Source organism: Fringilla coelebs (genome assembly GCF_963513975.1).
Source record: "Fringilla coelebs genome assembly, chromosome: Z".
Lineage (NCBI taxonomy): Eukaryota > Metazoa > Chordata > Aves > Passeriformes > Fringillidae > Fringilla > Fringilla coelebs.
In genome coordinates this window covers 82348444-82374509 of record NC_140031.1, presented here as the reverse complement: position 1 = coordinate 82374509, position 26066 = coordinate 82348444, and the positions used below count along the sequence as shown (strand labels likewise).

Sequence of the window (26066 nt, the reverse complement as noted above, 5' to 3'; positions counted from 1 at the left end):
TCAAAGAATCAGTCATGGCCATCTCCTTGCATAAAACTCAAAACCTGAAGGTCCAGAGGACTAAAATGCCACTGGCAATCCTTGCTGGTGATTGCCATGACGCTGCTGATGTTGTAGCACTGCCCTCTTCAATGCAGCTCTTGGCTCAAAATTAGGAAACCACTTCCTTCTGCAGCCCTGGAGAAACTAAATTTCTTGCCCTGGGTTTTAAACAGGCACTGGCATTTTGCTGTAATCTTCAAGTTCATCATTCCATCTGTTTTTTAACTGTTTGTTTTTGTTTCCACTAGGGCTGAATTAGACAAAGGACGGGAACAAGAAGAAATGGTTTAAAAGGAGAAGAAGCAGTGGTTTAATGGGGCTGTGGTGGCAGATGGTGCTGATTACAGGTACGTGGTGGGCAGACCAGGATGTGAGTCATCCCTCTGTTTACACCAGTGAAACCAGAGTATCAAAAGCAACATTTGCAGAGATATCCAGAAGATCAATCAGCAAATTTAGATGATGCAAAATGTACATTTACACTCTACAATTAAAGCCCCATCATTAAATAGCAGACAGAAAGGTAATTTAAGAATAAATGACAGTTATTGTGGTGGTATTTGCAGGGGTCCCAGGATGAAGGAAGAGATGAGAATCTTGACTCCATGTTTCAGAAGGAGTCTGAAAAAACAAAAAACTCCATGTTTTATTATTTTATTATATATATTAAAAGAAAATTATATACTAAGACTATACTAAAAGAAAAGAGAAAGGAGACATCAGAAGGCTAGCAAGGAAAGGAATAGAATGATAATAAAATCTTGTGACTGCTCACAGCCACAACAGAGGTGGCTGTCATTGGTCATCAAGTAAAAACAATTTCACATGCTGGGTAAACAAATCACATTCCAAAGCAGCAAAACATGGAGAAGCTGGAGCTTCTCAGCTTCTCAGGAGAAAAGATCCCAACGAAAGGATTTTTCATAAAATATGTCTGTGACAAGTTATTGTATCATATATGGCCACATTAGATGGGGGAAACAAATGGGAGAGGGCTGAAACGCCTATGAACTTAATTTTGAGGTTAAGAATCAGGTCTGCAGCAAAACTGAGTGATTGGTTTGGTCAGGAGCAGAGGCTGGACACAGAACAGACTCTCACCTCCCTGTGCTGAGCAGCCTCCCTGTCCCAGGGACAAGAGGTGAAGTAGTGGCAGCAGTGGAAATGAAGCGTGAAATTAAGTCACAAAAGGTCAAACAGAATTCTCATTTCAATCATCGCAGACAAGTTTTATGGTCCAAGAAACAGGACCTTAAAGGCCTTTAGCTACATTTTTAAGAGGTAGACAACTGTCCGAGTGTGTTTCTCCCACCAAGTCCCAAACAGTGTAATGAGAACAGTCCTTATTAAAATAAAGCACTTGAAGTATGTTGTCAGAACATATATGAATCAAGGGGTAAGGCTTAGTGGAAGGACATGGAACATAAATGTTAAATTCCCCTCAGCTGAAGTAGAGGAAGAATGTATACAAAAGAAAATTACAAACGGAGAAAATGTGTTTTTACATTGCTGGCCAAGGGGCAGCTGACTGGGGGTGATATCCAATATGGGAAATGATGTATTTTCACAAATAATACCTTGGAGGTTGAAGAATTAATGTGCTCTTTTGCCAAAGGGGGTTTTGTGTGGGGAGCACTAAAAGTCACATATATATATATATATTTTTTTTGTTTCTATGCATTTGAAAGTCAGTAAAACTTATTTACAAGTGGATAAAACATCTGCCTGCATGGATCACTCCTCAGTGTAAAAACCCTCATCATGTGGAAGAGGTGTAAGAATATATTAGGGAATATATTTACCTGAATAAAGGAGAAAACTGGGTAGAAGTTTGGGATGCTGTGATTTACATTGCTACTTTGGTGAGAGGATGGTGAATTTTGGAATGTGGATATTCCAGTCTTCACCCCCTTTTGCATCACCTGAGCTTAGCCAGGACCACTGTGTGTCCTGCCTGGGACACCAGATGTGTGTACCAGACATCTTACTGACTTCTGGAATAATTTTCTGCTTTTGCAATCTTCTCAGCTCCTAGAAACATCTGGTTGATTTTGACTCATGTGACTAGAGCTTCTGCTTGCTTGCAAAGGAAAGCAAAGACAGGAATTAGACCCATGCCAGATTTCTCCCTTGTCATCCCCTCAGGATTCCATTCCTAAAAAATGGGACTTCTACACCAAACCAGTGCCTCTCCATATGCTTCTTTCAATAATCATTCACCACAACCCTTTCAATGAAACCTCCTTTTTCAGTAGAATTAAGAGCAAGCACATGCCCAGGCTGCTCTCTGGCCATAGTTAATTTTCTCTTTCAAGCAGGTTTTGTTGCTTGTAGGCAGCTAAAAGACTTACCCACCCTCATTTCAATTCTTCCCTGATTTCCAGTGTGACTGGAGAAATGAATTCTCTGAAAATAGAACAAATGATTGCTTAGGCCAGTGTCCAGCATGACCATCTATAGGGAGCAGGTCATCCTTTTTTAATTGAAATATCCATGGTATTGAAGGATTAGCACCATGATCTGACATTAACTTATTGGGGGTAACTAAGATGTGGCAAATCTTCTCACTCCAACCACTGCAGGTAGCTAATGGCTTAGTAACTCCATGCTTTAATGGCTCAATTTTCCATATTATTGAAGAAATAACCAATTTACAGGTAACATTTCTCAGTCAAGTATACATAGTGAGTGAAAACAGAGCAATCAAGGGACACAAGATCTGAGTAATTATTAAACACTGGTTATACGATAATTCAAAATTTAGGGTTTAAGATAAAAACACGTTTTCAAGATTTTAATCTTTTAAGATTAAATAGCAAGACAAAGAAGGCTAGGTTTTACCCAGCATTTCAACCTACTTCAGGAATAATGTTTCTCCTTTAATTAGCAGATTTTTAGAACAAAACTGTTCAGAACAGAAGGAGTGTTTGGCTCATTGTACGACACAAAAAAAAAGCCTAAGCAATACTAACTTCTGAAAAATAACAGTAGTGATCAGTGAAATGCTGCATGGAAAAAGAACTTATTATTATTTATCCTGAATTAGGGGACGAAATAGTGTGGGTAAAAAAGTTCCATGAGAATCTGACCGGATTCACTTCTAATTCCCACAGTCTGGTTCAAACTGAAATGTGGCCATTGACAACTAAAACAATGCCACGGCATAAAAAGAAGCTCTCACTGGAAGAGATAGACTTGACCATGGATATTTTAATGAGGGGCCACACTTGTATGGCAGAGATAATAATCCCCTTTCATGGGTGAGATATCTTTTATTTCATCATGAAAGCTACACTTGAGTATTACATTTGTCCGCATTCAGCTCTGGGATCCAAGTGTGCGGTGCTGCTTTGTCACCCCCCGAGCTGTGCTGGGGCTCACAATGCAAATGTCACACTGGGGATGGCTGACTTGACATTGACAAGTGATTTCTTGGCTTTTAGGAGGAAAAAAAACCCTTCTCCACATGACAGGTCCATCTCACTATAAGGCAATTGTGCTCTTTCACTCCCTGTCTTACACAGCAAGAACTGCGCAGATAAAATACTGTGCTGGGCAAGAATTGAAAGAATGATGTTTTCCCTGATAATATTTTTTATTTTTCCACTGTGCATTCGTTTAACTAAATCTCTTATAAATGAATAGATTTATGAATCCCTTTAGGGCATTTTACTTGCTGTATGCCACCATACATATTGAGAATGCCACAAGAATATTAAATGCAATAATTCACAATGCTGTGCTGCATTACCCTTCTCAGGTAATTAAGTTTCTGATTTTAATCCCACTGAAATAAGTAGTATAAAATGGATTTAATGAGTTTTGGACCAGTAGTCCTGGTATTCCAATCCTGAACTCAGCTTCCTGGGGAGAATAGGAGCTGTATATGAAAAATGAGCATTGTGTGAGCAAGAAATTTCTCCCAAGAGTTTATCCAGGCTTGTGCACTGTTTTCATCGGTCTATAGCAAGAGTCACTGGGACACAAAATTAATTAATCTTTATCCAGACAAAGAATATCAGAATGTGCCATCAGCAGTCAGCTGAGCCATGAACTGGAGATCACAAGCAGTCAGGAATGTGTGCTGATTGCAATACTTTGCACTGAAACAATGAAGTCACAGATTAAGGCAATTATCAGCTCTGGTTCTTTTCCCTTTTCTAAGTAACCTCACACAGTTACTGCAATGCTTATGAAAGCCACAGTTTCATTGTCACTTCTTCTCACATTTGTTGGCTTCATTGAAACCAGGAAGTTTATTATTAAATTGAATTGGTGAATCATATCTAAATTATTTCCTTAGTTTACTGTGTTACACCCACCTGAATAAAATGAGCAGAGATATAAAGCAAGCTCTCTGGAAGTATTCTTGTGTAATAAATGTGGAAATGGGGGAACTTCCTCAATTAGTGTACCAGTATGAAGAGAAAATTTTCAGAGTTACTGACTTCAGACACATGATTGCAGAGACCTGGCAGTGGAAGGGAGAAAAGCAAGGAAAGAGAAATTCAAATGGAAAATAAATACCCATTGTAGAACTTGCTAATAAAAAAAAATTCAGTTTGTAATTTCAATGGTATCATTTATTGCATCACTGTAACAATAAACAAAAGTACTATAAAATAAATGCTACTTACAGGCCATTCATCCTCACTACCAGTTCTGGGCAGCTCTGCAGATTTTAAAATTGCACCACTTCCTTTTGATCAGGAGTATAATCACCAAGTTTTAGGGAACAAAAGGATTTGAATGGGTAGAAGCAAACTAATTAGAATTGAAGTTAAAAGTCCAATTCCTCACAAAGTCCTTGTAAGTTTCATCTATCACATTTCTTGTAAAGTTGATAATCCAGCAATGACCATTCCTGACCATTCCATTCCAAATGAAGATCTTGTTCTTACCTCCTAAGCAGGTGAAAACAACTTCTCTGGCCTATTTTTATTCAAGGCTTACCTTTTCTGTTAGGCTGTAATTCTTCTCCAAAACCCATGTCAGCCTCAGAATTTAATATTTTTTTATCGCCTTGAAATCTTTGTAACATTCTGTAGTCTTCTAGGCTGAATTTTGGGTAGTGTCTAAACATCCCCCCTTACCTGAGTCAGGGTGAGGCTGTAAAACTATAATATGGCTCATATTCCAATTTTCCTGGGCTGGGAATGAGTTGTTTGGATGCAGGCTGGATGTCAGGAGGGTATTCATATATGTAAACCCCAGAGGGGTTACAGATCTACCAAAAGGGCAGGGAGGCTGGTGTACAAAATTCTCTGTCCTTCCCCTCATACCTGTAATAGATTGTCCAAAAATAAATGCACAAGACCAGGTCCTGTTGCTGCATTTAGATATTATTACACTGGTGAAACAGAGCCCCTCCTACTTACCACCCTGATTTCACAGGGTTTGCTTTAGATTAAGGTTTCCTTACAAACTCCTTGCTGTATGCCACCATACAGCAAATGGGCAGAATGGGCAAATCAAACCCATTCTGAATTAATTTTCCCCAGAAGTGTGAAGTTTATCAGCAGTGAAAATCCCTCCCCCTACGCCTACAATGCTTGAGGGCAGAATGAGCCACACCTGTGAAACATCCAGCACCCAAGGTGTTATCAAACCCCAAAATGTCTCTGCTATGTATGATGGTCTTGTTGCAGGAAGTGGGAAACCTCAGGAGATTTTTCCCCTGTCGGCACCAAATGGATTCTTTCCAGAAGAAAACATCTTGTGTTTGTGTGTCATCTCTTTGGTGTTGTCACACAAGATTTTGGCACCTCCTGAACAGGAGGAGGCTTTTAATGATCTTGGAATTATGCTGAAGATCTCTAAGAGGATTAGCTACTGATTGGGTCAAAAAGATGCTGCGTGGGGTCTCTGTGCCATGTCAGGGTGGTTTTGTGTGAGCTGACTCTTCCCGCCTGCGCCAAGGGCACAATTAGCTGACACAAACTCTGGGCGCTGCCAAATCAATGTATTTTAGTAGATTTATTACTAATGTATGAGGGCCTTCAATCTGAAACCACAGATTCCTGTTGTTCCAGTTACATGGGGTCCTGAGGGGGGCACGTCCTATTTAAAACCTGTATTTTTACCTGCCTAAACATGGGGAGCATTCCTCCTAAATCTGGCATCTCAGACCAGGAGAGAGCAGCAGGGTAGCTCACAGTCTGACCTCACAGGCTTTAAATTTCACCCATAACCTCCTAAATGGAGTGCATTCACTTGGGCTGGTGATTCCCAGCCTGGCTGCTAAAGCCAAGCACAAAGTAGGGAGTGGGAGCCCACTGAGACACCCCCAAATCCCAAAAGCCCCTCCAAAGGAAAATAAAATCATTAATTGAGTTATCCCATGTGGGATGTAAAAACCTGCGAATGTCTCCGGTGCTCTGGCTTTGAGGTGATTTCCTTTTAGCCTCAAATACAGCATCTCCTTTAGCTTTGGGCATGCCAGCAAAACAGGAATCAAAGAATCATGGAAAAGGTTGGGAAAGACCTCCAGACACCCAAAGGATGCATCGCAGCATGCAGAAACTCTGTCCTCTGCCAGGGACCATCCAAACCCCTCAGCTGCCAGAGGAGGGAGGAGGAAAATGGAAATGGTGCACAGAGAAATTTTTTCCTGGCTTCTGAGGACACTGGAGAGGGAAATTCAGTCACAGTTGTGGGAACAAGGCAAAGCAGCTTTGAACATGGTCTGACCTGCTGGTCCATGAGAAACACACTCTCAGCCAGCTCTTTTCAAAATGCCAGGAGGGAAATGTAAAAATTTTACAAATTGCCCTGTAAAGTTGTCAAATGAAACTCTGAGTTGGAAAATGGCATTTTCATTCAATCTTGACTGCAAAATAAAAGCATCACAATGGCCCTGAAATAAAATATTTCATTTTATTAGGCTCTTCGTTTTGGCATAATAACAAGTTCCATTTACTCTGAACTGACTTTCGTCTCCCTCCATTTATGATTCATGGTTTCATTTCTATGGAACAAAAGAAATATTTTTACCATCTCCTCTGCTCTGATTCTTACCCATTTTGTGCTTTGAAAGCTGCCATGAAAAGCCCTGGACAGCAGCTAGGTGGCATTGCTATTGTTTCTACTTCTTTTCTTGACATTCCTTTTGTTATGCAAAGGAATTGCATTACCTCTGTTTCCACAAATTGATGCTCAGAGCACATTTTGAGGCAATTATTTATGATGTTTCATAAACTCTTCTCTGAATCACTGCTTTCTAAGAAAAGTTGTTTGTTTTCTAGGAGCAGCCTTTCTTCTTTGTACCCAAAGAAGAACATTTTATTACTGTGTTTGCAAACGTGATCATAAGCACTATTAATGAATGATTCTGATAAGACTGTCCTAGCTTCCCTCTTTACTGTCATCTCTTCACTAAACAGAGTGTAACAGGATGTTTCAGACAGAAAGTGTTTTAGTTTAATGTTTTTGCAGCAGCAAGTGTTACACAGAAATCTCAATAAGAAATAATCACTATTATTATTTTACACACGAACCTTCTTTTGAAATTAATTCCCCATGACCTTTGAATTTTGAAATTATTTATATTCTCTGCTAAAGTGGAGTAATCACACACAGCCCGAAGGCTTCATGTTCCTGTGTCAGTGATGCACAGAGCAATCCTGAAACTGAAATCAGTTCAAAATCAAAATACACCTGGTCCTGACTTGTAGTCAGATTTTTCCTTTGCTAAGAGATTATTTGTCTGAGGAGCTGACTCTGATGGCAGTGGGACCCCCTTGGTGAGTGCTAATGCTCTCTCACAAGAAATTGTACTGAAAATCAACAAGACCCGTTCTCTCTGTCCCCGAAAAAGTCTTCTTTGAACTGTGTGTGCCATCTGGCAGTCTCAGGTGTAAAAATACCACCAGATTTTCACAAAGCTCTGTTGAGGGGGACAAGCCAGTCTGTGGTCCTTGGGGTTGCTGTGGAGAAATCAGCAGGTGATGGAGAGGCACTTGTTGGGGCTTAGGGAAGCTTCTGCAGAAAGGGGATTTTGGTCTAGGGGGAAACATCCACCAACAAACCTGAAAATGCATTTGACCCTCAAGTAGGGTCAAAGCCAGATGGGAAACGTGATCAGGAGAATTCAGTGCTCCTCTGTGTTGTACAAGAACTGCTGTCCTCCAGCACTAACGCACAATAAATGAATTGGGGAGGGGATATTTTGTAGGCATCCTCAAAAAGGTAAAAACCCTGCTGGTCCCCAAGGTGAGGGCTGCTCCTTTCAGGGGGATGCAACAGCTGCAGTCATTCAGCCCAACTTCCACAGACACTGGGTGAGTTTGGAGAGGAAATGTGTTTTTTGTGTGGGATGAGGTCAGATCCATCACCAAAAACCAGGCACAGTGGGGATGATCTCACTGACATCCCCCACTCTTCCTCCTGCAAGAGAGGGCAAGAGGGAAACTCTGCCTGTCCCTTTGCAGCCTCTTTTGGATTTTTTTTTGCTGGTGGGCATCATTGCAGGGTTTGGCTCAAGCCTTCTGAGAAGGGATAATAACATTGTCCCTCCCAGATCCATTTTAAAAGCAATTCCCTACCTTTGGCACAAACAGCATGGATCCCTACTGGTGGATTTGTTTTAAAAAATCCATGCAATTTTTTCCCAGCACAATCTGCCACTAAAGCCCAATTGCACCAGTCGTGGGTGAAGACAGACACTCAAATGTTGTTCTGTCCTTTGGTGGTGCAGAAGCAGTGCTAGGAGCTTATCATGGGCCTGCCAGCCATGCAGAACTATGCCAAGCAGCTCTTTCAAATGTGACAAGGGCCTTGGGTGCCTAAAAGTTCCTCTGTTCTTTCCAGCTCTGTCCTTTTGTCCAAAAAAAGGCTGCATGCTCTTTGCAGCCCTCCCAGTCCTGGATCAGGAAGGGTTTGAGCGTGGCTCTCCACGTGGCAGAGGTTAAGGCAGCCATGAAGCTTCTCTGCCTTACATCTAAGCCAAATTAACTCCATGATTCCCCTGCCAAAAGGGAAGTTTTCATAGTCACTCATAAACCTTCCTTATCTGCTTTGTCCATAAAATGACAAATCCAGCAGTTTCACAAACCTGCTGTGTGTCTTAGAATGCATCAACAGATTTCTGTGTTGGTTTGAGTATTGCTGTCATCTGTATCACTGTGAATCAGTAAAAATCAGTGAATATTTCTTATCTCTGTCACAAAGCACAATATTTATGTGTGTAACAGATATAACATGCTCTTAAAGCAAACCTACTCTTGCTAAATATTCAGGGCAAAAGAGCCTTCCTAAAAAATTGCTAGAAAGAGGAGGGGGAAAGAAATTGAATGTTAAGTTCTACAACACCCATGCCTTGAATTACCAGGAAAAAAATATTGAATTACTCTGCACTGCCAAAGCAAAAAGATATTGGGTCAACAGGAAGATGTTGACTTATCTAAGTAATAATAAATAAATAAGCAGTTTTGTAAGGATTTATCACAGCTGGCTGGTTCCTCTGACAGAGGAGGGAGACTTGGGGTGCATCCAAATTATATTTGTGCTCCAGTGCCTGGAGAGGTTTGGTTAACAAGCTCTGATGGTTCTTGGAGAAGAGGACACTGCTACAAAAGTTGTGGGGAAGAGTGTTCTTGGATGAGTTGTGTCCTGTAAACAATCCTGAAGAACATGAAGGAAACCTTTGATGTCCTGAACACCTTTCTTTTCAAGGGATAGAAAAAGTTCCTTTGTGCCAAAACCAGAAGGTGCTGGAGCACTCATCAGGGCCCAGAATAACCACAAAAACAGTGAGATTTAGCAGCTAGCCTTACAGAAGAGAACACACCAAAAAAAAAGCAGCAAAATAACACCAAGCAGTTGAGCTTATTTGGATCTGCTCCTGGAAGTAGATTTTGAGCCAAAGTGAATATAGTGTACTAACTCCAGCACGTACAATAGAAACCCAAAAGCTCACATGTCTGTAAAACAATATATCCTCACCAACACACACACACACACACAAAGCACAAACAAATCACACCAGACACCACCATTAAAAATCTGCTCTAAAACTGTCTATACCTTTTAAAGTAAAAAACCTGTTGTACTACTTGGATTTGTCTGTGCAGTACTTTATTTTTCCAAACCCCAAGCACATTAAGAAAGGTGGATAGCTCAGATTCCAGATCATGTTTATTTGAAGCCCAGAGGCTCTCTTGGTAGATGGTGAGTTTTCTACAGATGCCAATGCTGCCAGAATAAATCTGATGTGACTCCAAAATGAAAATCAAAATTTGCATAATTTTGCTATCACCTAAAAAGATTTTTTAAATATTTTATGCAGTATTTTTACTTCCTCTGTGTTACAGCTTAAAATGTCACTTTTCTACGGGTAGAATTTTTTTGTCAGTCATTACAAGACTTTTCTCCCCCAAGTTGGTTTTGTACTTGTACTTTGAAAAAACACCCTCTTTGAAGTGTCTTAGAAGTATTATTTTTATAAGACCAGCTCCAATTTGCCATGTAAGTTCTGTTAAACTTAGTCTTCTACAATACAAGCAATACTCTTAATCAAATTTTTTTCAGAATTTTGATTAAGTTATGGTTTTTACTTATGCCTTTACTTGCACCTTACTTATGCCTATGGTTTTTACTTATGCCTTTAAATTAAAATTTTAAAAGTTTGTGGAGTTTTTTTTGTGTTGTCCTGTGCCAGGCTAAGAGTTGGACTCAATCTTTGTGGGTGTCTTTCACCCCTTTCCTGTGATTCTCTTTTGCTCCATTTGTTTTACAAAAACTCTAGTGAAAATGTCATATTTTTATATCAGTTCTGAAGCCACTTATGCTCAGAAATGCTCACAAATGCAATTATTAGGTTATAAAGATGTTCTGTTATGGACTCAACCTTATCGAGCTGCAGCCTACAGTTGTGATATCGCTGAATTTTTTATAATACCCCTCTCTTTCATAGAGAGGAGGGTTACTCAAGGTCGTGCCTTTCAGAAATAACTGAATAATTTAGGAGAGCCAGTCCCATAACAGGGAGAGAGTGGCCCTAAAGTAAAGACTCTGAAAAAAAAAAACCAAAACCATAACAGAAGATTCACAAAGGTTCAGCTTCATCTTGCTTGCCACTTGATTTTGAACTTGAAATCAGAGTGTTTTGAAATAAAGACAGATGAGGAACCCAAGGGAATATTTTCTCCTGACAGAGCCTTTGGGAGTCTGTATTCTCACAAAATGCAGCCTTGGCTTGGCTGCTTGCCTGTGTTTGATGGCTGCACTGATAAGAGGAGGTCATAACCTTTGGGAATGCTCAGCCTTGATAAAATCAAAGTATCTTCCAAGACTACAGCTATGAAGAGACAGCAAGAGGATAGCCCTTCTTGAGGAAAGCAAAAAGTAGCATTAAGAGGGGTAGGAAATAAGGAAAAGAGGAGAGTAACGGGGGCGGGGGGGGGGGGGACAGGAAATGGTAGGAAAAGATGGGATGGAAAAGATGAGACATAAAAAATGAGACTTGCAGAAAAGAAGGGTAACAGCAAAAGGTAAGGGAAGGAAGTTAAAGAAATGGAAGGAAACTGAAGGTGCTAGTAAGAAGAAAAAGGAAAGAAGCAGAGATGATGCAAAAACTTCATGGGACAAAAGGTAATGGAAAAAAGACAAGGGGATCCCACAGTAGTTGTCCCATCCCTGGCAGTCCCCAAGGTTGGACACTGGAGCTTGGACAGTGGAAGGTGTCCCTGCCATGGCTTTAAGGTCCCTCCCAACACACACCAAATTGTGATTTTCTGGGAAGAGACGCTTTCCCTATTGGAGACACTGATGAGCATTGCTGGGAAGCCCGTGAGGGTGATAAAGAGGAGACCTGAGGCAAAGCAGCACTAGAGAACTTGCCTTGCCTGAGATCAGCTGAGGAGAAATTGCTGTTTGCCTCCAAAAACTAAGTATTTATTCCCCCCTGGGAATGGGAAATGAGATCTCCTCTGGCAGTCTGTCTTGCAGAAGGTGTCCTCCCACAACTGTGAGCGTGCATCTGAATGGTGTTAAAGCTCCAGATGAAGAACCATTGTCAGCAACCTGCTGGAAATGATGGAGTGCTCTCCACTGAGTCTGGAGGTGACTCCAAGCCAGGGCAAAGAAAGGATACCCTCAAGAGCAAGGCTCTGACACCAAAGGAGGCTGATGCCCTGTGCAGGCTGCCCTAGAACAGAGACCAGACAGAGCTACAGAATAAAGCAGGGATTTATTCAAAGGATCTCCTCCATGGATGCACCTTGGGCAGCACCAGAGCCCAGCCAGGGCTGCACCCAAGATGACCCAAAATGGCCCAAAAATGCACGGCCGGGCACGGGGTCTCTCCCTGGGATCAGTTCTGCTCCATTTGCACCTTGCAGTTCATTGTCCCATCCCAGCTTTAGCCCCTGCAGTCCCACCCTGCTTGTTTGTCTCTCTGCAGCCCACGGGGTTTGTGCTCCTGGCCTGAGATTTGGCTCATTTGTCCTTGGTGCCCAGCTGGAGCAGGAATTGTTTTGTCTCCCTGCTCTGTGCAGAGAGCTCACCATCCCATAATACGAACCCAGACCCACACACTAAAGCAGCACAGAATCTGAAAAATATAAAAGCATGAAGTCCAGTCAGGGGGAATGGACTGCAGGAGTCTCACCAAAAAAATGCAAAGCCCTGCCCTGTGCAAGGAGATCAAGGGGATGAATGCTCTGTTTTGGGGTGTCCAGCTTGGGAAAGACCTGGATGAACCAGAGTGAGGTTGGTGATGTCCCCAGCACTGATTGGGAGCGTCTGCCCTTTGCACCTCAAATGCTGAGGGCTGCTCTGGGCCCCTCCCAAGAGAGACATTGAGGGGCTGCAGCGTGGCCAGAGAAGGGAGCAGAGCTGGGAAGGGAATGGAGCCCCAGCAGGGGCTGGGGGAGCTGGGAAGGGGCTGAGCCTGCAGAAAAGGAGGCTCAGAGGGGCCCTTGTGGCTCTGCACAGCTCCTGCCAGGAGGGGACAGACAGGTGGGGGTGGGGCTCTGCTCACAAGCAATAATTGATAAGAAAAGAGGAAATGGTGCTGGGAAGGCTTATGTGGGATATTACCAAAAAATCTTCACTGCAAGAGTGTTCAGACATTGGAACAGGCTTTCCAGGACAGTGGTGGAGTCACTGTCCCTGGAGCTGTTCAGAGCACGTGTGGCTGTGGCATTTGAGGACATGGTTCAGTGGTGAAGGTGACCGTGGTGCTGGGTTGGTGTTGGCAGGGTGACCTCAGTGCTCTTCTCCAACCTTAACAATCCTGTCATTCCATGGCTTTGTGATGAGAGGATGTGGGGCTGATCCAAGCAGGATTGAGGGTAGTGTCAGCTGCCTCAGAGCCTGGGGAAAGGCATTGAGGAGATGGAGATGGGCCCTTGACAACACTGTGATTAACTGGAATTTTGAGAGTTCAATGAATGAGCAAGAGATCATTATCTCCACACCTCCCAGCATAAAAATTTTCCCATGACTGTGTAATTTGTATTTAAGACTGAGCTACACAGATTGAAACCTTATGAAAGAAGGTTGATGGAAGTCTGGTCTCAACCCTCCTTGCACCAAATATATAGTTACAATGGCAGCTACAAATTGAGCGGATTGAGCTGTAATTTCATCAGACACTTAAAAATACATTATAGCCATTAATTCTGTACCTATCCCTGAATGTCCAGGACATTCAGAACATGATTTCCAGCTGTATGGTCAGCAAACAAAAAGATCTCACCTCCAAGGAACTGTCATGTACATTTCACAGTATAGTCTAGACAGCAATGAACAACAGCATGTGGAAATCCGGCCTTTCGTTATTTTCCAGGACATGCCATTAAAAAACCAAAGGGTTTGTCAGTCACTCTGGTGAGTAAAGCAACACTGTACATGATGTTTAGCATGGGAAACAGGCAGTACTTGATTTCAAATTGGGAACACTGTTATTTTCTATCAGTATTTAGGATTTCTGTGTCTGTGCTGATTCACTTCCACTGAAACCAGCAGAAGGAGAAGGATGGAGGAGTGACTGCCCTCCTTTTAATGGTGGATTATGCATTTTCACAAAGGGCCTGATACAAGGCCCTTTGTCTAAAGTGGATTGAAAGGCTTTTACTCACTTTGATGGCAGTTGTATCAGCTCCTAAGAAGAATAAAAGTCTTATGAAAGGCTGCTGCTACTGCTGTATTTGGAGAAGTAATTAATAGCAAGGTTAGAGAGAGATCAAAGGGCTATGGTGGGTAATTACAAATGTTAGGGAAACTGCTTCTTATAAAACAAAATTGTACAAAAAAAAGAAAAAAGGAAAAGGGAATAAAAATTAAAGCTGCATATTGCTGTCCTCCCAAACGAAAAATACGTTTCTGATTTCTGTTTCAAAACAGTCTCAGAAAATAGACTATAATTTGTTTCCCTCTGCTGCTTTAGCCAGTCATGGTGAAACTCAGTTATGCCAATAAGAAGCAATGAGAGAGACCTAGACAGATGACTGCTCACTCGTTTTTTCATTAGGAGAGCAGCAGTGAGAGCCCATTTCACTGCAGGCAGAGAATTAGAGGATTAGGTTCATTTGCTGCACTTTTACTTTGGGCTCCATGTGGTCCCCATCTGGAGCTGTCGGAAGAGGAGAGCTTGACAACACATGCTGGCCAGCTCTTCCCCACTTGGTTTGTGCTAACGTGACTCTTGGGCCCTGGGCAGTGACACAAACCCTCCCTGGGCTGCTCCAGCTGCCCCCAGCCCAACCCTGAGCCCCTCCCGTGGCTGCCCATCCTCGCTTCAGGCATCTTCCCCCTCCTCAGAGCAGAAGGGAGGGTCATGCCTGGAGGGAAGGATTCTTTCCTTGGCAAAATGGAGTTGTACTTGGGATTCTGCACAGGAGGGAATTTCTGTCAGGGCAGGAGAGGGGGTTTGTGGTGGAAACCAGGCTTCAAAATGTGATGCTCACAGCATCCTCAGGCTCCTGCTTGCTGTCCCCTCCGGCTGCCTCCTCAGCCAGAATATCCAGGAGTGGCATTTACAGAAAAGCCATGTGGGGCTGTGTGACCATTTACCGTGGGCCCCCGTGCCAGAGGAAGAGCTGTTCTCCTGCAGCAGGAAGGGGGTACAGCCCAGGGCAGTGTTTGAGGGTAATGGGAGGTCTGGGTAGGGGCCATGGGCTGGGTATGAGGCAGTCACCAACATGGGATCAGGCTCATGGTGGGCAGGAAGGACAACAGATGGCATGAAAATCCACACTTCCCTATTTTTCCTTCAAGGAGATCACACTGGCGGGAAACACGCCAAAATATTCCAGAGTCTCAAAGCCTGAGCAAAGAGTTATTACATTTCCATGATTCAGGAAGCAAGAATTTTCTGTGTGTTTCGACCACAGTGTCTTCTCCAGCTGTGGAAAGATCCCACAATTTCTTCAGAGGGTGCCTTTGAACCAGGGAGAGACAAAGCTTCCACAGCCAGGAGAGGCATTTCCCCACCACCACATCCAAGACAATGAAAGCCCTGGCAGTGGGCAATGCTACCACTTGCCCATTTATTATTTCACATGCAAGGTAATGCATTCCCCACCATCAACAGGCTTTCAATTTCTTACATCATGTTGACATCACCTTTTTGGGGGTTTTGCCTCCCCTTTTAAAATTCTGTGTGTTTTTCTCAGTGAAATATGTTCCACCTGCTGTTGTGGGGTAGGTTCAGGGATTGGGATGCAGGTCAGGGCATCACCAAGCCCTGCAGATGCCTGTGCTGTAGGTGGCACTCTGGTCTGGCTCACCGAGACCCTGCCCTGGCCTCTGTTAGCCATCACCCTGCAGCTGGAGGTGCAGCCCTTACGCAGAGACATTAAACAGAGGTTCGGGCAAATTGCCATCATTAAAAACGCCGCTTTCCCTGCAACAGTAGGAGTGTTACCTCCAGAGCTCCAGCCAACTTTTAATTCGAGTAATTTGCATGTAGCTTACCTAGACTTCTCCTGGTGTTTTCAGCCAGATAAGGCAATTTAAGTTTCTCCCGGTTGCTGCCACATTCTGCGGCGCTGCTTTGTGTTGCTGCACAGCTGTTGGGTCTCACCGCGAGGTGGCTGCGCAGCAGCTGTTGACAAAGTGATTCTACATTTACAACATGTGTAATTGTGTTGGTGGAGTTTGTAAAGCATGTCGAGCTCTCTCTGGATTAAATGCGCATGCAAATGCGCGGCAATTACCATTATGCACATCCTCGCCCCAAATACGTGTTTGCAGAATCGTTTAGCCCTAATAATGGGAGCTGCAACCACGCACCTGAAAAGGACTCTTAATTCTCCCCAGGCATAATAGCTGCGTCAGTAAAAGACGTGTCAATAGCGAACGGCTCTATTCATGTGAACTTATCAAAGAAGAGCTTCAACTGTTTTGCTCGGCACAGCGACTTCAAAGACGTCTTCATTCATTCATTCATGTGCTACAACCCGGCCGGGCCGAGGATGAACGCTGAGTAAACACTGCGAGAGAGAAAATAAGATAAGGAGCAGGGGAGGTTGAACAAAGAGAGAACACATTTCACTCTTCCCACCGCCCTACATGGGTTTAAGTGCCTGACCGTGAGCCCCAATTATGTTATTCTTCAAGTCCCTTTGAAGCACTGTGCAAGCTCTTATATTCCGAGGAGTCACAGGAAAGGACGTTGCCGTTGTTTTTGTGCAGTTCAGCAGTTCTTAATGGACTTCATATGGTCTCTGATTTCTCAAAGCAGCCTTCCTTATCACGGCTACAGAACAGCTCTTTTGTCTTATCGGCAAATTCTTTGTAACAAATTTATCGCTCTCCAAAACCTTGCTAAAATAAATCTCCCTCCAATGCTGAAGATGCACATGAGGCAACAAACTTGATTAAATATTAGTTCAAGCAGAAGTCAAAGTACAAATACCAACCTAAGATCAACTACAGTGCTGTCTGTCCAAGTGCATCAGGTTCAGACTCAGCGCAGAATTCAAACTTGATGCTGAGGGCCACAAGAAGCAGAGTCTGATCTCTTGGACTTCTTAAAGTCTCTTGGACTCTTGGCTGAAGCACCCTGTGTTGTGGGGTTTTTGGTTTTCTGTGTGTTCTTTTTTGGTTTTTGTGGGGTTTTGGGGGGTTTATTTTTGGGGTTTTGGGGGGGGGAGGTTTTTGGGGTTTTTGGTGTTTTGGGGGATTATTTGGTGTTTTGTTTTCTGTTTTGTTTTTTTTTTTTTTTTGTTAGCTGGCTTGTGTGTGTTTTGTGCTTTGCTGTTTTGCTTCTTTTTTCTTAATTCTGTGCATTAATTAAAAAGGACATGCATTAACGTTTTGCTTCTTTTCTCTTAATTCTGTGCATTAATTAAAAAGGACATGCATTAACTATTAACTTTGACTTCAAGTGTGACTTTATTGAAAAGAAAACCAGCCATGAATAGTCCCTGACTATTTCAAAGTACGATGTTATTCATCTAAACATGTTGTGAAAGTAGCAAAGCTACAGCCTCCTTTTTTTACAGCTGTGTGTGCAACACGAGCCAATAAAGCTCTTGGCTTCTTGCTGCTACGCTCCGAGAGGAAAAAAAAGAAAAAAGAAAAAAGAAAGAAAAAGAAGAAGAAGAAAAAAAGAAGAATGGGTTTATTATCTGCTTACCAGTCCCTTCCTCCTTCCTCTTGGTGTAGCTGCCCACTTTGGCTGAGTGAGAGCAGCTTCTGCAATTCAAAGCCTGAAACCTTCATCTGAACCTGATGCTACAGCTGGGCAGGATTCTCAGCTGTGCCCTGCACAGAAAAGGCAATATTTCACCAACACTGGTTGGGTGTGGAGATTTAGCATATTCAGGGAAAAAACCCATGGTTTTTTTAGGGATGTGGACCTTTATTGCTCATATTTCCCAGCAGCTGGTGACTGTAGTCCACACAATATCTTTAAAATAGTTTACATGCCATCTGAACTGTAAAACAATGTTATACAAAACATACATATAGGTACTTATTGTCTTACTAAGGAGGACAATGCAGATGTTAAAAGACAAACCAAACTTGACCTTAAAAGTCAAAAGCCGAGTTATCCCTGGTCATCTCAATTGAATATAAATATCTACAGCCAGCTTTGCTTTCCACTGGAATACTTAGAACCCATTAAGACAAAAAAATGGGGTATGTGACCAAGATGATCTCTTGTAGTCCAGACTTCTGCACTGCCAAACCACCTTCCTCCTGTTTACTTTTTTCAATCTGTTTAGATTTTTTCTCAGCCAGTACTCTTCCACTCATAAGACCACTATATCACTGAGCAATCTTGATATGTGCATCATATCAGAAGAGGGTTATCTTCTCAGTGTCCTTTGTTTCACTGCTTGGTTTCTGAAAACTCTCTGCTGAAATCTGAAATGCTCCTTTTTGGAGCTGCCTGCACAGAGAAATGCTGATTTCTTGGTCTGCAGCCAGGTTGGCTGGCTGCCCCTTTCTAAGTAGGGAGACTAAAGTGGATCTTTCAAACTTAAATTTAAATTTAAATACTCTTAGTGGCGTAGGAATGAGATCACTTCCTCAGTTAATAACTGCCAGGGACACTGCTTTACATTGCTCAGTGGAAAAAAGAATAAAAATTGTAGACATTATTAGCCTGCAAAGATTTCTGAGAATTCCCCATTTTACTCTGATATGAATTTAAAAAAAGAAAAAATGTCCCATGACTGGCAAGCACACTATTTTTTCAGGTGGCTCTAATGTACATTAATAATTTACATCATAAGGAAAATGATGTATAAATGACATTTCATTATTTGTTAGTCACTGACTGATTTCTCCTCTTTGTACTACTTTATCTGTTAAATTCGTGTGGCAGTCTTTTGGTTAGCAGAATTAAAAATCAAGGTGCTGGGATCCAAAAAGAGCATCCAGGCAGATCATTGGGCTATTTTGATTCCAGTCTTAAAAAGAGCTATAAATGATACCTCTAGGCAGATCACACTGGATTATTTAGGCATAATTTCCTTGCACTGGACTCCATTCCATAATTCAAAAACCAACCCAGAAACTTTTGACGTTTCAGCCATCATGTTTTTATTAAAAAAAAAAAAAACCAAAACAAAAGCAAAACCCTCCCCCAAAAAAACTCCCAAAACCAAAATAAACCCCAGAAAAAACATCAACAAAAACAACAAACAAACAAACAAACACACAAACAAGCAAAACCAAGCAAAAAACCCAAAAAAACCTACAAAAAAGTATGAAAAATTAATCTTTTTGTAAGCAACGCTTGGTTAATTCCCTGCTGCTTTCACCTGCATAAATCATCTGCAAGGTGTATCCGTATCTAGGCATAGTTTTTCTGAGGAAAAGAGATAAGAAGGTCTTTATTCAAGGTGTTAGATTCCTCTTCCTGATCTCTGCACTCAGATGTGGCACAAAGAAAGGCAAAATCAATAAAATAAATAAAATAATTAAAATAACCCCCAAACCAACCCCGATGGTCTATGGTAGAGTTTCGCTTTTGGTACAATGGTCCTCCTTTGTCATTTATTAAGACAAGTTGCCTTTATTTATTTTTTTTTCCCTGTCTTATATTTATTTTCTCTTCTATTTTTTTTTTAGTTGTAGTATTTGCCTTCCTAACCCTATAGCTTGTTTTAGTGTAATTTAGAGGAAAGACGTAACAGCAGCCAAGAAAGGAAGATGCCAGCTTCCTCTTACCAGCTTATGCCTGGTTAGCTGGGGCTGGGAGGCTTAGTTTGCCTTTGGAGGGAACTTTGAAGCTATTAACATCCTTGCAAATTGGATAGGTGTTATGTTACAGCGGCTTGTATCCCCAGACAGGGCCCTTATCTGCTTTGAACTTCAAAAACAACCTCAGAAAAATCAAAATGCCCTTAGCAGGCAAGAACTCGCTTTCCACCCTCAGGTTCAGATTTCCAGAGCAGTTAAAAAAAACCCTTTTTCTTTTTTTTTTCCCTTTTCTTCTTTTTTTTTTTTTTTTTTTTTTTCCCAATCCACTGAAAGCAGGGGTAACACAACTGTAGCAAAATAAGAGCTCCATCCTACCTATTTAAGTTCCTTTGAGGAGGCAGCTCTTGTGATCATGGATATATTCCTGATACAGAAAAAAATTGGCTGTGTAAGTGTGTGTTGCTCACTGGAGCAGCATTGTTGCAGTCAGCCCCTGCAGCATCATTTTATTTGGGCTGAGACAGCTGAAACCTTTTGAAACTGTTTGGACTGCCCATGCCAGGAGCATAAATCAGAAAGTTTTCCTTTCACGCAGTCGCAGGTTCTTGGTGGGTTGGTTTATTTCTTCTCCAGGAGTAATAATTACAGACGTAGTTAATCGAGCTGAGACTGTGTCAGGAGATAGATGTGATTAATTCTGGCCCTGAGGCCTTGCCAGCCATTTATAAACACGGTGAGAAGGGATTTGGCCCTGCTCTCATCCTCCCAGGGGCTCTGCTGAGACTGCAGACCAGCAGCTTAGAGGGCACAAAAACCCCCCAAATTCTACCAAACCACCCCATAAACATCCTATTATTCCTTCCATCCCAGTGAAATGCTGCCTCTTAGCCTAACTCTTGTTTGCAGTTATTCCCCATCCCATTTTATTAAAAAAAACCCCCAAAAAACAACAACAAAACAAAAGCAAAACTAAAGCAAAACAAACCCTCCCAAAAAAACCCCCAAAAAACCAAAACAAACCCCAGTGATTTCCCACTGGAGCAAAGGGCTCTTCAAACCTTGATGCACATCCCTTGGAACAGGGTGTGCAGACCCAGGGCAGCACAGGGAATATTTCTGTGTCTGCTCTGTTGTGCCCTGACCCCCAGGGCAGCACTGACTCTGACCCTCACTCATGGAGAAAGTTTCCCAGACTTCCAGACAGACCAGAATCCACAAAAGTGTGAAACAGATTGTGGAGAGCACTGCAGGTGTGTCACTGGGTGAGAAATTGAGGGTTTGGGGTTTTTAGTGTGCTGTGGATGGCAGCAGGATGGAGGGCACAGGGTTTGTCCTGGGTTCCTTCTTCACCTTCTTCTTCCTCCTTCTCCGTGGGTTTGGGTGGCATTTTGTGATTGGGCAGAGCAGTCCTCACTGCAGCTCTGTGGGATCAGTTATTGGGTTAAAAGGGAAATAATCCAGGTGTCAGCTCTGAACTGGATAGTTTAGCTGTAAAAGCCCTTGGAACAAGAGAGTGTTGGCCATTTTGTGCCTTCTAATGAAAAGCTGCTGAACTCACAGCAGTGAGACTGTTTTACTGATAGGAAATAATAAACACCTGAGTCAGAACATGAAATAATGCTGTCTCAATGCCTTCAGTCCAGACCCAGAGAAACCAACAACTGAGACCCCCACAACAGGGGAGTCTCTGCACTCCCTCCTCTTCCTGAAACCGTGTGTTTTATTTCTTTACCTTGGTTCAGAATGACTTCTGAGTCTTGTACAGGCATCACTGACGTAAAGGATCCCACAGAAGTCCACAAGAGCTCCCTGCACAATTCATCTGGGAGGCTCAGCCCTTGGAGAAAGTCACGGCTGCGATGAAGCCTGGCTGGATTTTGCCACCGAATTCCTGGCAGGTCTGGGGCGGGGTGAAATACTATATTGTTTAGCATCGGCTTTATCTGAAGACAGCATGTGTCAAAGTGAGTCTCAGTGTGTATTTTCGCTGTCTGCATTTCTGGTAATTGTTTGTTTGGTGTTTGTTCAGAGGTGTGCGGCCCATCCCGGCTGCGGCCTGCAGCAGGCCGCGGCCTCCATGCCGCCCCGACCCCCTGGCAGCCCTTCACCTCCTCTGCAGTGCAGACGTGTCACACGCCCACACCATCCACAGGGCCCTGGAAAGTTCAGAAGTTCTATTTTTACGAGCTGTGAAAGCTCCAGTAAGTGAGAAATGTATCCGCTCCGAGATAACACAAATATAGCGCGGCAGCGAGCGGGTCACAGGATTTTTACAATACTTGAGAAACGTCGTGGCAAAAAAAAAAAAAAAAACAAACAACCAAACCTTTTCCGGTGCTTTCTGAACTCTCAAACAGCTCTGCCCTCAGATAAATTGTGACTGATCCTGCAAACGCTCCACTGCAGCCATGGAGTGGGTGCCCAGTGCAGCTCAAGGAGAACCATTCCTAGGATTAAAAGTCACCCCACAGGAAAAATGCTTTGCTGGAGAAAGGCCAGAGCAACCACTGTGTTAGAGAATTAACCTCCCAAGCTTAATAGTAAGAAGGCTTATAATTCCTACAGCTAAACTCAGTTCTGATCCCAAGGCAGTCCGAAGTCCACAGCTGTCTTGTGTCCCTTAAAACCAAATTTCTTTAGAAACAACCAGAGAAAGTAACTGTGTAGGGTGAAACCAGCCACCATATAAATCCTGTTTTCATGGATTGGTGTTTGATTCACATCAATCACTGAAGCTGAACAGTCTATTTGATTTGCAGGGATTTAATAAATTGACTGGAGGGCTCTTCTCTTTAGCGTCAGGTGAGCACTGAACGCCTCGGGTCTGGCCAGGACTCCTTGGACCAGCAGCAGTGTCACACATCTCTAGGGATCTCTGCTCAGATGGGCAGGGATCTTTTGAAGGGAAATCCCCAACCACCTCCCTGCCCTATTTGTTTAGCTGCAGGAAGGATGCACGGGCATCAAGGTGAACGAGGTCACTTTGGATGACACTGAAAGGGTGGAAGGGATCCAGGCGCACCTCAGTCTCACACCAGCGGCTGGCAACCAGTTCACAAGACCACAGCGGATATTTTCTGAAAGAATGGAAATTTAAAACCCCAGAAGTGTGTAGAGGGGAGATGTTGGACCCTGAGCTGCACGTCTGCAGATGCTCCTCCACTGGTCCTCGAGACACAGTGATGTGAGCATGGCACAGGCATCAGAATCCCATCATCTGGGTTATTTTGACACATCATCCCTTTCACAGGAGTTCTTGTATTGCAGCACTTAGGAATGCTATTAACTACCTGAGATCTCACAGCTTGCCTCATTCTTGGAGATCCCATTGCAGCCTGACATATTTTTCTCAAACTGAGTTTGAGAAAATTGAGTTATTTCTCAAATTTGGTTATTTCAGGTTGCCTCAGACTCCTCTTCCCTTCTTGTCCCACCTTGTCCCACCGCTAATTTTTAATTAAAATATTTTACTTAAACATTACTCCAGGGGCCTTGCTGTTTCCTAAAGTTAATCCTTTTACCTGAAATTTTTACTATGATGTGACAAAATAATTTATTCGTTTTAGTATATTTTCTAGCATGGAGTACTTATTACTTGGAAACTCAAGAGTAGCTGACCCTGTTCCTTTGGGAAAAACAATATTGCAAGGGTTGCTTTATGGATAATATAAAAATATTTTAAAAATGATAAACAAGGGTTATTGGCCTATATTCACAGAATGGAATTAGGAAATGGAATGGAAATGCTTAGTGTGGATCCTTCTGGAGCTGTTGCTTGTTCCTCTCTGTCAGTCCCCCGGTGCATCTGCCATCACCATCTCCCTCTCAATTGCAGTCAGCCTTCGCCTTCTTCCTGCAGCTTCTTTTCACCAAGCTATATGATAAAATGGGCTGAGACCCATTGGGAATTGGAGACAAAATAAGGCAATCTCAGCTCAGCCTTTAGAGCTTGCTTTTTTCTAGGAAGTATTGGCACCTAGGTCTGGGTGTTTCATAGCATAAATGCATTATTGCCTCAGACAAAACTCCAGCTGTTTTGTCCCAGCCACAAACACCCATCTGGGACCGCTCTTCATGAAAGCTGGGGCTGCATCAAAAGGTATCTTTGAGGAGGAGAACACCCTCAGCTGTGTCTGCTGTTGGTGCTGCTGGTCCCCATGTCAGGGTTCACCCCCTCCCAAATTCCTCTGGAGCTGGTGGAGCTTTGCTGAGCTGCTGGTCGTTCAGCTGTCCCTTGTGTTCCTGCAGACACTCACTGGTTCCACATCTGCCTGGGAGGAGGAGGGATGGAACAATGACACAACCCAATTGCTGTCCTTGTCCTGTCCCTGCCAAGGCAGGCAGCAAACCAACCCATCTCCCAGGATCCTGGGGGAATATGGGCTGCACAGCACCGCACAAAGAGTTAAACTGAGGGCTGCAAGTACAGCTCGTGGCAATTTATAATTGCCATTTCCACATGGCACTAAATGCTAATGTAAAAAGTACTGAGGACTCCTTTCTAATACGTTTCAAAGCGAAATTGGAAACATATTTCTGTGTAACAAGTCACTAGGCACAACTTCTTGGGGAATAATGGTCAATGTTTTATGGGATTGCTTGTTAAAGCTGTTTCTAAATGGGAAGGACCCCAGGGAAGCTGGCATGAACAGTAAACATTCAAAGGAATAATTTGTGGTGACAAGTGATTCCTTCAGTATTTATTTAACATTTAAAATTTGTCTGAATGGAGGAGGAGGCCAAGGGCTGGGATTTGCTCCTGACTGTCTGTCTCTTGTTCGCCACGGGTTTCTCCAGGTTAAGGAAGCCCCTGGGAGGGGAGATAGCCCAGCTGATTCCTGGAAGCCATAAAGCTGAGGAGGTTTGCTCATTGTCCTGTGTGGCTGGCTGTGCTCACACGGACCTCGTAACACACGCCACGCTTTGGGTCGTTTCCCTTCCCCTGGTGAAAAATAAAGTTTTGCTTCTCAAGTGCTCCATGAACGGCATTTTCCAAAGTGCAGCAGTACCAAAAAGGACTCAGGACACCGTGCTGAACTCAGTTTTTGTACGGGAAAAATATTTTTTAAAAAATAGGATTAAAAGGCCATGATTCAGGCTGCCCTGACATCCCCTTGGCCACAGCCATGGTCACCCCAAAGTGCTGGACTGTACATTTACAGTGCAGGGACCTTTTCAGGCCAGGATAAGGAGACTGATGCAAAATAAGCTGTTAATCAAAGATAAAAACTAGTTTAGCCCAGAGTTTTGTACTGATCCTATAAATTAATTTTAACAGGAGGCACTTGAGCCTCTCCCCTTTATGAAATCTGTGCAGAAAACTCCATCTCCCCTTGGGCCAGCCTTGTGCCTGCCCCCTCACAGCTGTTCAGAAAGTGAAGATTTTAACATATCAAATATATGATATTCCTTTCACCAGTGCCAAACAGTACTTGATGGAACGAGAAAATATACATGACAAATATTATTTCTCTAGTGAATATACCCCCTGACTGATGAAGGGTGACAATCTTTGCAGAAACTCTGTGTTTTGAATGGCAGCATTTTAATCACATTAAAATAAATAAAAAACAGACATAGAGTGGAAAGCAAATACAAAAAGGTTTCTGAAAGGCCAAACCAGGTTCTTTTTGAATTTGTAATTAATAGTTGGAAAAGAGATTTATCAGTGTTTCCCCAGAAATATTTTTCCCCTAGGAAAATAAACCTGAATAAAATTTCATATTCTAAAGCACTGACAGATGTAGGGGTTTAAGTAGGAATCTTTTTTTTTTTTTTTTCCCCACATAAGCATTGTTCCCAGAAGTTTTCTGATTCCAAATAACTTAAACAAAATTTTCTGGGTCTTGGTCTCCAAGTCTATTTGGCATGCTATCCATCCCTCTTTCAGATTATTTGCATATTTGAACACCTTTCTGTCATTTTAAACATAATTAGTGTTTAGTGTTTTTAAGAATCTGGGTTTGGGGATGGATTGAGGGTGAGCATGTCATGATAAGTCATTTTGCAATTTTTGGCTTCTTCCTTCAGGACTAGACGGACAACTAGTGTTTACATTTTATTTATATGCAAATTTTTATGATTTCTGAGCTAAACCTGGAAGACACTCGTGTTGGCTTCTGAGCACATCACTGAATGCTCTACCTTGTTAAAAATAAGCAGCAATCCAGATGCAAAGATGGCTTTTCCTCTAGTAACGTTTTTCCCCTTACTCCACCTGTTTGTCAATTATTCCTGCCTTCTGAAGGAGCTAAACCCCAAGCCATGGTCTGAAGGTGTGTCCAAATAATCTAGATTTGCCTTGGGAGTGGGGGCCAGCACATCTGCTCCATGTGTGCCTGGTTAGGCACTCAGAGGGAAGGTCTGATGACACAATTTTTAGCAAACAAACAGAAGTTTGCTGGAGGAAGCCAAAATACGGC

General features: G+C 42.7%; 1 long non-coding RNA gene across 1 annotated transcript; it reads right to left on the bottom strand.

Moving 5' to 3' along the window:
• Positions 1–15698: 15698 nt before the first annotated feature.
• Positions 15699–17879, bottom strand: LOC311165395. The gene is made up of 3 exons (XR_014616918.1): positions 17627–17879; positions 16279–16478; positions 15699–16090 (listed from the first exon to the last, which is right to left on the bottom strand). It is a non-coding gene; the product is annotated as an uncharacterized lncRNA (long non-coding RNA).
• Positions 17880–26066: the final 8187 nt, after the last annotated feature.